Genomic DNA, 10,444 nt, shown 5'->3' on the forward strand with positions numbered 1-10,444 from the left:
TGTACCAATAAAACACACTCCCCTCGAGGACCTCAATTGCCCAACAGTTCCGCACTGTCCAACAAGCTCCCCCCATGTACTACCACAAAAAGGGTCTGGCGGGTGGGAAGCTCTTTCTTGCACACTGTAGAATCAGTGACTTCACCCTCCTACTTCCTAACCTTTTATCACCTTAATCCCTCCCTCACCTCCACCCCCTTACTAATGCAAAAGTGACTTCCTAATCACCCGAAAACAACTATATAAACCCTACCCTGTCTGCTCACTGTCTGCCTAGTCACTCGGGCCTTCCACTAAGCTCCCTTACTTCACAAGCTCCAGGCCTAGCTTTATGGTATGTGTTAAATGCAGAAACAAGTAGCAGTTAATAGATTTCCAGCCATGAAGTATTTAATGCCAAAAGGCACGCTCATTGTCGTGTAGATGGGCAAACACTGGTGCAATCAGTTCTTTCTTCAGTGGTGCTTTTGTGGTTATTCTAACTTATTTGTCCTCTCTCTAAGCTGCATTACATTGCTACAAGATTTTTTTTTTTGCATTCCTATGCACTTGCACACAAGCTTGTTTGGCAAAGACCATAGGCAAAGGATGTATCGCTGGTAATGAACCATTAAAAGAAACCCACACTTTGTTTTACAACTACAGGTAAGTTTCCTATTTTGTATAATGCCGGTTGAGTATCTTTTCATCACTGTCCTTGTTTTCATCTTTGTTCTGAAGTTTATAGATTTAGGTAAAACCAGTTTATAATACTACTGTAATGCTTCTCAATATACTTTAATGATAGACTCACTGTACTTTTCTATTTTTGTTTTTTTCTGTTTTTAGTTTTAGACAAAATCAGTTTATAACATATCCAGTTACATGGAGCTCAGCACTATTACATGAGCATGGTTGATGTTCATTAAGCACAGCAATGAAAGTGATGATACGGGAGGTAACAGGTTACTTGAGGCCACATCACGTGTGCTAAGAGGCTGCATGTTCAGTACTGAACCAAGGTCCCAAGAGGAAAACATAAAATACTGCACTGATAACATTCAATGCTGATATTCCAGAGAATGTTTTTGTATGTAGCATCCGTGGCAGTTTGTGTGAATGAGGAAAGTGTTTATGAATATTTAGCTTTAGGCAGAACAAAGAAGGGGATTTCAAGAAATCACCCATGAACGTCAATGCGTCTTTAGCAGATACATGTTTAGATCAGCAGATAAGGCTTGTTATCGTATATATTTTAGACTTTTATATCTGTGTTGGAAACAATCTGTTATTTTTTAGACTTATTCTGGGTAGGGTTAAAATCTTTACTAGAGTCCTAGGGATGACTGAAGGATCTTAAAATGACTGAGTGCTCTTACTACTTCCAGACCATTCATTCAGGAATTGACAGTTGGACCCCCACTTCGATGGTCCATTTATAAAAAGCCAACACATTTCCTTCTTGTGCAAGGCTGGCAATCTCAAAACTGCTGACCCCTGACGAAACTAATAACAAAGACAGGCAGGTGGTTGAGAACCTTTTGGGAATCTCAGGCTGAGCAGCTTATGGTGTCATCATCAAGTGCATCCAACACGCAATGTCTTTGTGATGTCAACGCAATGATTGACACACTGCCATACACTGACGAAATTGCTTGACTTTTTGTAAATGGGTATTGATTCTATACCACCAGTTTGATTCTAAATTTGTATCCAAATAACAAAAAAAAGCTCAAACAAGCATGCAACCAATACAAACTGTATGAAAGATCAACCTAATTCTAGGTCTGTATTTGTCTGATTCCTTACTGTGATCTAAAACCTTTTCCCATTTCACAGTCATGAAACATGTGTCCTTAAATGACCTTTAAAACAATTGTTCTAGTTTTTGCTGTTTTGAATGTGATTTGTCCCCTTCTGTATCCTCCCTATTTTATTTCAAACTAATATTAGTATATTGGATGTCACCATAGGACTGGATCTAGAGGGGCTTATAAAGAAAGTAATTTGGCAGTGCCAGGTATGCCAGAAAACCCAATCATTTTCCATCCAGCAGACTAGGTGTTTAGATTCCCATCAAAAGTCATACTGCCAAAAAAGGCTAAACTCCTTCCATTATGCCTTTACTGCCCCGGTGGTAAAGACTGAATGGTAGCACAGAGCCTCCTGGAATATGTATATCATGAATCCCAGGTGGCTTCAGGCTGCTTCTTCTGCGCTTCAGGCATAGAAGCTTTTCAGTTTTTCACGCATTCGCAGTAAGATCAGCACTTTTTTTACAACTACAACAGGCTACATCACCCGATCTCAAGCCCGTCAGTACGAAATTGGGTGACCTTGTCAGAAGACAGATAAAAAGGAAAAAAGATGGTAGCACCCGACACTTCTTCTGCTCCATGACAAAGCAAGAGACCAGGATAATGCATGAGACACTTTTTTAACAATAATATAACACAGAGCATTAAAGTAACCCTAGGAGTGTCCAATTATAAACTTGATGCCAATGGATCCAAGAAGACAGGCAACTGAATATGTATGTAGATCATGACTATTTTTAATAGTTCTTTTAGTCCTAGACTAGATTAGCCTTACTATTAATGATAATCATTTAATGTTATATGCAGAACAATTAGCCAACCCTGTTACAGAATGATCTTTTTATGTTTTAGTGCAAAGCCACCGACCAACCCTTATAGTGGTAGAAATGTAACAATATGTGCAGAGCCATTGGCCAACCTAATTAGCAGCAGAGCTATTGACCTTCAAAGAAGTTAGTGAAGACTTTTGGATTCACTTTTGATATGGTTTTCACTGAAAACTATGCTTATACTGTATATTCAGTTTAAACTAATCAGATTTAATAAATGCCACTATATAAATTTATAAACCTTTAATGTCACCCTTGTTATCAGTCTTGTTTAAGCTCATATCTTGGAAAAAGTGTATCATTTTTGGCATTGTTACTAGACATATTGATGATAAAACTAAGCTAAAAAATAGAAAAAAAAAAGAATGGGGAGTTTGATTGTTCCTTTTTTATTCTTTTCATTTTCAGAAACACATGTCATCCAATCTTTCGCCTGCACGGGTAAGTAAAACCTGGAAAAAGAATAAAGAAGATGGACATTCACACTGTCCCATCCATGCAGGAAAGAAAAGAGGAGCGGGACCTACTGGACTTGGTTTGTGAAATGTTCAAAAGCTTTACAAAAGTAAAGGTAAGTTGTGCTTTTTTAATAAATGTTCTGCTTTAAGTTCAAAGAATAATTATCTTGGGGGTGTGGAAGTATGCTAGTGGGGAAAAAATTGTGTTATTCATTTGTTATACAACAAATGAGAATCCCTATTTAATTCTCCAACCGGTACTGCAGAAAACAAAATTGGAATCTGGTTAGGTTACAAAATGTTTTGGAAAATGTTCACGTTGCTCCTATCAGTCAATCACCTTTCAACTAACTGTCATTCATGCACTTCCAGTTGAAAAATCATCGTAAATAGTTGTTTTGAGCAACAGGAGCTTTTCCTTAGTCTCTAGTGAATGAAAACTACAGAATATGGAATTTGAAATGTAAGTTTTGTGGCGTCTATGGATAACATGAGCCTTACCAATTTGCAATCAGCCAACTGATTGTGAAGGTTTGTACTGGTGACAGAAGTCTGTTACAGCATGTTCATTTCGTTCTCTCCCTGGTTGCTAAAAAAAAATAATATTATAATAATTATAGCAAGCCTAAATGAATATCAGTAATACCTCAAATGAAAAATGACTGCACAATGACTGAATACCTGGGCTGTGAACTTAGGGGGATCAAGCTGTATAAATTATCTTCTTCAGTAGCTGAGGCCGCACTGTTCCGTTGTATCCTTCAGCAATGAATTTATTTGACATTTCCTGCAATCTGTCGAGTAATTTCTTTTCATTCCTAACTTTCGACTTTATCCTCATTAGCGGTCTCGGAGGGAGACCTTTTTTAAGGAGATGGGGATGAGAACTGTCAGCTTGAAAAATGCTATTATGTTGCTGCAGTATGGAGCAGATCTCCAGTCTGCCATGTATATGACAGCTAGGAGTTTAACCCCTATGAGATTTAGCTTCAAATAAAGAGTTTTCCAAGGACTTGATAGACTCAACAGAATGCTTTTTCCCACTTTTATTCATCCAAAGAGCAACGTAACTGTCTCAGATCCCTGCAAGTAGGTCCCAGACCAGTCGGTCCTGTGCAGAACATTTTGGACAGCAGGCACCACCATCTTCTTCAACCTTCTTGTTCTTACATTACCCAATCTCGCACTGTGCAGACGCGAGATCGGGTGACCTGCCTTTCTGAAAAAGTTAAAAAATGTGCCAATCTCACTTCCAGACTTCCAAAAATGTCCTAGCCTTACCTGCACTTACAAAAAAAGGGTTGGGCAACTTCTCTCTCATGAACCTTTCCAAAATTACCTCACAGCTTCCATCCTTGTGGCAACTGACCATCAACAATAAGATAGGTAAGACCTCACTTTCTCCACTAACACTGATTTTTACCCTTCATGGGCCAATTCCTCTGCAAGTTATTGCAGTCATGTTATTTTGGGGTTTTTTTTCACACACATACAAATTCTGTTAGAAGATGCTTATCTGTCCAGCAATCTTATGCTGTGGGCCATCCCAATATCAAACACTCTCCATTCTGTCCAGGGATGTCACTTGCAGCAGCAAGGAGAACTAAGTTATAGCAGCAGCCTCTGCTTCCCTTGAGTCATGCAGCCTGATATACGTTATTGGCATCCCCAGCACACACGCCAAGGCTGAGCCCAGATGAAGGGGATTTGATAGGAAGATTAGTTTCTGACTGTATCCTGTGCTGCCATTGGCTGCTGGGGCTTTACAGCCTCTCTGCCCCCAGTCACCGGTGCCTGTTGTAGCGTTTAGCTAGGCTGACTTGCTGCTGCTGTGTTATACGTACTGTTGCTTGGCCTGTTTCTGACCCTGTAAATTCATGTTGGCTGGGGCGACCATTTGCCTGTAACCCCAACTCTGCTTGTGTTTTGCCCTTGTTTACCTCACTTGGTGGACAGATTACCTCTCTATGACCTCTTGCTCTGTATTCTGGACTAGTTTCTGTTGAAATTTTGGTATTGCTTTATCTGTGGGCTCCTTGTCCTCTGCCAGCCCGTCCCCAGGCACCATCCTTTGCGCACTACGACCTGGGGCAACAGAGTGCTAGGTAACACAACCAGTCTCCCACGGCTGAGCATGGGCTTGCTATAGCTGAAGAGTGTGGCATTAAATTAGGGGACTGGTGTCTGGTGAGTACTGGCGCTGGACCAGGGCCTTACAAATACACATACTTATTCTTAGATTTATCTGTTTATATAGTACACAATCATTACTAATATGAATCATTTGGACTATCACTGTTCCACATTTAACCTATATGGCTGGTAAAATATTGCATTGCACTGCCTGGCTACCATGGGGTAATATTAGTATTTGATGTACACATAAAATGGATGTATATAGTTTATGGACCTTACTATGATGAGTATGAAAAGAATTAGAATGTTGTTTTAAGAAAGATTTTTTTTTTAAGAAAATGAAACAGAATAGGAGACCACTTAATGGTTTTGCAATGGGTACCACCCAACCACAGCCAAAAGTAAAGTAGGTCAGAAAACTTTCCAAGCTATTTGGCATGTTGCCTTGATGGGCTTTCTTGAATCGTGCTCTGAAAAAAAGTTTTACAATTTATTAAATGATCAAGGGAAATTAATTGTATAGTTAAAGGATCAGCTCAAAAATTATATTTTAATTAGAGCTGGAACCTTTTGAGCTGCCTCAACACACAACATCCTATATGTCTTAGACAGTCCAGCAGCAATACCTGCCTGCTGTAGCTGCTGACCCTCTGGGATTTTGGGGTGTTCCTGCCCTTTGTTGTATGTTCCTCCTGGTACTTTCTCAAAAATAATAAATACAAAAAATATCTAATAGGACTTTTAGGAGTCCAATCGTCATAAGCAATTATTTCTGCTACAGAAGCAAGGTAAAAATAAATATATGCTGGGACATGCTGTAGAAGGAAGAAGGTGATTTTGGGTTTAAATTAGGCAAAGCAATGATACTTTCACATTAAACATTTTTTTCAAGTCTTACCCCATTCCTGCCTGTTATCAGTAAAGCTTCAGACTTTCTTTGTGGTCTAAATTTACTGAACAACAGTACAGAGTGTATCTACCATCAAAACCTCACATATGGTGAGGACAAAGGAACATAGAGCCTTACCTTGTTTTCTTGTATTTTACTATGGGCAGCATAGTGCTATACAAAAAGTTCCAAAATATAAAAAAAATAAGGTATCAGTTTGTCTTGATTTTCCACCTTTGCAAAATAGAGCATGCATAATGAATGATTTAATTAATTATGAATAGACTCTCTTCTTGAATAACACTGCCAGGTTCCAGACATGTTACTACAAACTCACAGGTGCTTTTTCTGCCCCTTCCAATAACCTGAAACACTGAATAATTTTCAGCAAAAATAACTGGCAGCTAAAAGCAAGTTGAAGGAAAACAGCCTGAAAATAACAGCACCATCTGCAATTCCTCATGACGCAGTCTTTGCCCCTTTAGACATCACACCAGAAAGAATCTATAAATATTCTATTTCTTACCACGGAGAACACTGGTGGGGCATTGTAACTAAAGTTTTTTTGAAAGATTTAAAAAAATAGCATTCTGAGTAAAATGACCATAAAAGCCTTTGCACTATAAAAACAATTTTCTTCTGTAAATCATTTTGTAAACATTAAAGAATGTTTTATTATGTCCATTTTATTCTCTTTTTTTGAACCATTTTTACAGATAAACATTTATTACAAGTTGCATCCATAACTTTGAAAAACATGCTGGGCTTTCAAATAGGTAAGCCTATTATTGCCTAGTGATATGCTGGTAGCCTCTGAAGATTGACTTATTCTGAGATTCCTGCCTTCTATGAGAAAGGTAATAAGAGAGTTTTGTCTAACTTTTCTTTTCTCTCCTTGCAGTTATTTGTCATCCTGCCAGCCAGAACACACATCAGGGGCTCTGGTGAAGAGTGGGAGGCGAAGATGAAAATTCCATCATCAGTTGTAGCTTTAATGGTCGGACATTTATAGCCAACTTGTTTCAGGCAGAGTGTTTCCTAATATTAACTTGCACTCTTGCACAACCTGATCAAGATTTATAGATCATTAAAATGTATGAAATGATCTTTCACATCCAAGCTTTTTTCCATCTAATTGAAAAAATAAATGATTAATCAAATCCCTATTTTCTATATTGTTGTGGTTTGAGGAAATGCTTTGCTTACCTGTTTGTTAAGGTGAGATATTTCCAAAGAAACCACCTGCTTCTTAAACTGTCTATGATATATCAACGTGATAGAATGTCATGTATTACTGGCGATACACCAAGCAGAGAAACTTCAGAAAATGAGCCATCAAACTGGACAGGAGGAGATTCCTGGAATCTAGCGACACTGGATCATACAAAGTTCAGATTCATTATACTTTCTAACTTGAAGACAGGCAAATGTTTATACTTTTGTTTAAATAAATAGACATGAGATATATAAATAAAAGAAGACAGATAATATTAATAACACAAATTATGACTTCATACCTGGAGAGTCTTTTTTTCACAAATCTATCAAATTAGTTTCACAGACTATAATAAAAATAGGATTTACCAGTATCTGGAAAGATCATACTATATAGCGCTCAGGAACTCTTATCAAATTTTATCAATTGTTTCAGCCCTGATTAAGGATTGATGAACACCCGAAACATGTTGGCTTAATTATGATAAAAACATCTCATACCCATATTGCACACCTATACCTCTATGGTTGTAAGGTCTAACTTATTCCTTGACTGATCAATAACACATGTAATAACAACAGAGCTGTGATCTTGAGTATAAACAACAAATAGGTTCCACTATACATTCATTTTGTGTATAAAACACTATATATACTTTGTGTCTATCTGATATCTGTTACCTGGAACTTTGGCTCTTCCTCAAATAAAGGAATCAATCAATGCCCCACACAGGGCCTATACCTGGCTGTGGTGAATGTTCAGAAATGGAAGTGATACGACAGCTAGTAAAAATTGGTGGAAGACCTGTGCAAGAAACTAGAATTTCAGTGCCCAAACTAGAGATTTTTGTATGGATAAAGTAGGAAAAGTAAGAAGAAACAAAGGTAAAATCATTTTTTAAAATCAGATCTGTTTTAATCATATCAGAAAATGAGAAGAAATATCCCAATTGGGGCAACGAAAACAGAAAAACTAGTTTGAAGCTTTATAATATTTGTCTAGATTTTATTGCTCTCTGAGATTCCATTGGGTTGATTAGCCCCAAAATATAATGAATATAATGTTCTGTTTCTCCAGTCATCTTCTGTACAATAGGGAAATGTAATATAATATACATCTCAACAAAACATTACATTAGTTATAGTTTTATAACCTCAATTAAACACATATCTGAAAAGACTTGATCCTAGAGCTAGTTCATGAATTAAAAAAAAGTTTGCTTGTTTAGTATGTTACCAAAAAAAGAGATGTATATATTTTGAATATTTTTGTATTTTTTTCCTTTATTCATGTAGACAAACTGAAAGTTTTATAAGGCTTTGGAGTGGACCTGGGTTACCAATAGGTACACATTATCAGCATTTGCAATATTTGGATGAGTTATAAAAGCACATGGTTATAGAATGCTTTTGGGTTGTAGCTATGCCACACCTTGTTTGTGTATCCCAGTTATTGTTTATATGTCAACTTCCTGAAATGAAAAGAACAGACATTTTTAGTGCAAGGTAAACAATCCCTTTCACACCCCATTAATGAAGATCAAAAAGAATAATTACAAAAAATGTAAGTCCATAGAGTGTTTTTCCCTCACTACGCTTCTTTTACATCTGTTTTACAAAACAACACAAAATACGACTTTGAGGTTTCAATAATGGTTTAGTGTAGTATAATGCATTTATTTCTCAAGCAAAAATGATTGGTGGAAGTTTTACTTTAACTCTTCATTTATCAAACTTTTGAGAAGTAATGGCGGGCTGCCAGGTATTTGACAAGTTAGGTTGTCAATAGTTGAACAGGCTTTGTGGACCATTAAAGATGAACACTTGAACCAGTCAAGAACAAACCAGCAATTTGCTTTTTAAAGCATAATAACACCCTTATAATGTACCCATCACTAGCAAGCAATTGAGATAATGCTGTAGCTCACTGTGTTACCTGATTTGTCCCCAATTAAACACATTTGAGATATAACTGGCAGAGCTGTCACTGAGAATGAAAACAGACTTGAAATTTTGAAGTATTGAGTATCCAAGTGACACAAGCCTGGAATAACATTCCTCTTTAAGACATCAAGCTTCATTCCTGTTCAGTGCCTAACAGATCACTGCAATGTGTAATTATTATGTATTCAAGGTAGAATGTTTAATTATTTTATTCTTGATCAAAATGTTGTTGCCAGTGTTGCAGTCTCTATTTCCACACCTGGACTGTATTGATATGGAGTTAGACAGAATGCTATGCAGATACTGCTTCAGAATAGTTCCATTTATTTATGAAGAGGCCATTGCTGAAATGAGGTTAGATTTTTTCTAGCCATTGATTTACAATGAATCACATTAGTTCAAAATGTTTTACAAAATGTAATCATAATACCTCATGGTCCTTGAAAAATGCAAAAGCTTGGGACAAGATTATTTTAAGGCAAACATGCTTTGCAAAGTACACAGAAGCACTGGGAGTATGAAAACATCAATGCCAGAATCAAGTACAATGATATCAGATGTTTGTTCAAAATGTTTTACAAAATGTAACCATAATGGACCTCATGGTCTTTGAAAAATGGTTAGCGGAGTTGGAAAGGACAGTAAAATTGCTTGAATAAACAAACCAAACCATTAAAATCAATCCACAAAAACAGGTGACAAACGTTTGTGTCAAGGAAGTGTGGTCCCCAATGCTAAACTGACCGCGTAGGACTGCTGTGGGTAGGAGATATATATAAAGGTAGCCTATTATTTATTAATGATAGAGTCAAGGGCCCTGATTCATCAATGAAATCCGCGCTCGCTGGAAGCGCGAACGTACGCGCGACCAGCGAGCGCGGTTTCCCACGGTCCGGAGTCGAGTGCGCTCGTACACTCGCCTCCTCACTGCCAGACGGATTCCTACCTTGAGCAATAGGGGTCGCGAATCTGCCAATTAAGGCGATTAGATTTCAGCTGCGCGATTAAGGAGGATCTGTTAAGCTCAATGGTCAGATCATAGCAATTAATTAGCGCACACCTGCTCTCTGTTCTGTGCATAATTATCTACAGTCCTTTACAGGTCAATTAGAATCTTTAATGCTTCATTAGATTTCAGCTGCGCGATTAAGGAGGATCTGTTAAGCTGTCACTGGT

General features: G+C 37.6%; 1 long non-coding RNA gene across 1 annotated transcript; it reads left to right on the top strand.

The window, feature by feature from the left end:
• The first annotated feature begins 380 nt into the window (after nucleotides 1-380).
• LOC140332605 (uncharacterized) lies at nucleotides 381-7,450 on the top strand. Its single transcript, XR_011921193.1, has 4 exons — nucleotides 381-645; nucleotides 3,035-3,197; nucleotides 6,826-6,885; nucleotides 7,011-7,450. It is a non-coding gene; the product is annotated as an uncharacterized lncRNA (long non-coding RNA).
• The last annotated feature ends 2,994 nt before the right edge of the window (nucleotides 7,451-10,444 follow it).

This window comes from Pyxicephalus adspersus, chromosome 6 (assembly GCF_032062135.1).
Source record: "Pyxicephalus adspersus chromosome 6, UCB_Pads_2.0, whole genome shotgun sequence".
Lineage (NCBI taxonomy): Eukaryota > Metazoa > Chordata > Amphibia > Anura > Pyxicephalidae > Pyxicephalus > Pyxicephalus adspersus.